The following is a 3,219-nucleotide window of genomic DNA, read 5'->3' on the forward strand; positions in this document are numbered from 1 at the left end:
GCACTACCTTGGCCATCTGGGGCCATCCGTTCTTTGAGTTGCACACATAGATTTCTCCAAGCATGGTTCTGCAGAGTTACTCAAGTGCAAGGCATTAAGTACCATCCTTGCTGAAGATTCCCTTACCCTTAATGCTCACAGGTGTATCTTGGTGGATCGAGAGGCCGCATTGTATGCTTTTACAGGAAAGCACCCTGGGTCAGTCCTCTCCCACTGTGCCTTAAGCCTAGGTCAAGGGGTGACAAACCCAGAGGATATTGTCAAAACTTTTGGTGTCAAGTCAGCCATTCGCCCTATACCAAAAGATGTAATTTACAAGAAAACCAACCAGTCATGATGTAATATCCAGAGCAATATACAATAATTTTGTCTTTTGTGTTTTGTTTGTCACTTCATGCACTTTTTTTTTCTATTGCACATATTGGTCATAGCTGTGGCTTTTGGTTGTCTTACGGCCTCCGTACGCACCCGAAACAGCTTCGTTTCACAAATTATTCACCAGTGGCGGACGTCCCACGTTAGACGGCTACTTGGATGGTCGAGGAGGTGAAATCTAACTACTTGATTAGTTCAAATACTTCAACAATAGAAAGTACACAATTAACTATTAGAGTTACACCGAATGAGAGAAAATCGAGTCGTTTATATTATATCGAAAGATTACAAATCTTATAAACAGAGATTACATGGGAAAACTAATTCTTATGGAGGCACCCTTAATTCCTCAGATTGAGCGCTAGAGCTAGATCTGTATTTTTTAATGTAACTCAATTTGCATGCACCATACAAGATACACCATCTTGGATCGGAACAACTGCACCAGAATGTCCTCGGAGGCATCCTGTAAAGCCAAAAGAGCCGCATGCTGGATATGTGTAACTGAATCTGAATATTCGCCCATTATTTCTCTTACCACCCAAGAAAAAGCTGCCTTTGGTATTATTGGCTCCGTGCTCTTTTGATATTTGCGGATCTCACATAGAGCAACTGTTCCAAGCTTCCATCGCCTTTTCTTCTGCGCTGTTAGCGGTGGTGGAGGAGACGCTTATTTGGCCCATTGAGGAGGGTCATTTTTATACTTCTTCCTACTCTCTTCTTGGGCTTGCTGCTCTTCAGGTGTGAGCTTGTCCTTTTTCTTTTTCGCACATGGTTTTTCTCTCTGACGAGTTTTTGTTACCTTGATCACCGGGTATTACCTTGATCACCCTTTGTTTGATTCGTGGAGGGAATTTCCGTGGTGTAGTTGCGGCTTCTTGAGCTTCAGGTGTTGCCGTTGCTTGATCTCCAATTGCTGCCATTGCTTGATCTTCAGTTGCTGCGGTTGCATGAGCTCCAGGTCCTGTGTTGGTTGTCATGAGTTGCAAATGCTCTGAGATCCGTAGAGGTGTGCGATTTTTATGATGTAGTGGCTGGAGATCACCAAATATCTATTGCATGGTGTTTTGATCCTCTGTAGTTGAAGGTTGGGGGAGTGGTTGGGTGTCAAGAGCTAGTTCTTGTGGTTGAGGTTGTGGATTCTGTACGAGGTGTTGGTTGCGGATTTGCAGTGTTGTCAGTGGTAGTGGTGTCATCGTTGTGAGTGGTGGTGCGCTCTTGTGTATCGTCCATGTTGTGCAAGATATGAGTGCGTGTACGTTTGGGCTTGAGAGGATCTTCTAAAATGTGCAAATAAGAAATGAACTTTGAGTTATGAGTTCTGACTTATATAGTACTTAAACTTTTAAATTTTTTTAAAACTCAATAAAATCACTAAAAATAAAAAAAGACTCCAAAATAGATGAAACTTGAACCATGGGACTAATAATTGTCGCCTTTACAAATCACTTTGCATGACAATGCATGTTTACAATAGAAATGGTTAGTGTCAAAAGGAAATTAAATTGCCACCCAATGCGTGCCATCACACCGCGTTGTCTCCAACCAACGTCAGAATTGATCTTTTGCACTCGAAGCATGATATGATTGTGATCGCCTCAAGCTAACCACTTTTTCTATTCTACATTTTAAACTTCTTTGTTCTCTTGTCTTTTTTCTCTCTCTCCCTGCTAAAACTCTGTAGAACCAATTGAACATCTGGTGAAGGGCATTGCTCTTTTTTCTTCCACCTCCATGTCGTGTATTTTTAAAATACACCGCTAATACACCGCTTTTGCTTGATAGTGTGAGCGCTCCATCCCTTAGCTACTCCAAATGCCTAATGAACCATAAATGTCGAGGAAAAAAGCACTATGTGCAAAAAGAATGTGCTGGAGAAAAAACAAACTTTAGTTTCACATACAGATGTATTTTGATTGAAAATATCAAATGTGCAACACACCATGTAATGTGTTAAGTGTGTCTCCCCCCAAGCATCCACCATTTTTGCTATAAAACTATTGATTACAAACTTTAGGGTGGATATCTCATCATCAGTTAGCTTTTCCTTTTTGAGAAGACAAAAAATATCATCAGTAGACTGCCACACACGAGTACGCTTAATTCATAGGGCTGCTTCATTATCTTTGTAGGTGGTAATGTCACACACCTCTTTCCACAACTGAAACTCATTGGGACTTTGGGAGTCTGAATAGTTTGAAAGAAAAAGTCTAGATTTACTACCACCCATACAAAATTTATTAGGGAGATCTTGTGTACTTCCAGACGCCTTCTTGTCTTTTGATAGCTCAACTGCACCCCCATGTAGACCAACGCTCGATAGAATAGATTCTGCAGGCTCCATATTCCAATCGTAATTAATATGGAGCATAAGCAACTTGTCAAGAATTTGTAGACGGGCATGAAGGGTGCACACATGCACATTTATCAGTGGTATTGAAAGAATAGGATCCCAATTTGGATCATCCATGTTTCGATTAGGAGGTACTTGCTAATCATAACTGAGGATACCTTGAAACCATTTTTGTAGTGCTTTACCCACTGCTTGTGTAGTGGGTACACCTTTTGCAGAGTTGACTGTAACTTTGCCTCCCTTACCCTTACCACCTTTCAACTTGTTGGCCTTTTCATCCTTGCCATCAGTTCCCATTGAGACTTTACTGTGGCAGCAATAAATGCATGGAAAGAGGGTCATTGCACCTTGCTTGCACCCTAATATACACATGAGTGTTTTCAAGTCTCCTGCCAAATGCCACTCAACTTGGAACGTTCAGAGACCTGAAACATGCAATCTCTATCCTTCTTACTATTGTCGAATGACATCAACGATTGCTATGTGATTGA

Source organism: Adiantum capillus-veneris, chromosome 23 (genome assembly GCF_014529385.1).
Source record: "Adiantum capillus-veneris isolate H3 chromosome 23, ASM1452938v2, whole genome shotgun sequence".
NCBI classification, from domain to species: domain Eukaryota; kingdom Viridiplantae; phylum Streptophyta; class Polypodiopsida; order Polypodiales; family Pteridaceae; genus Adiantum; species Adiantum capillus-veneris.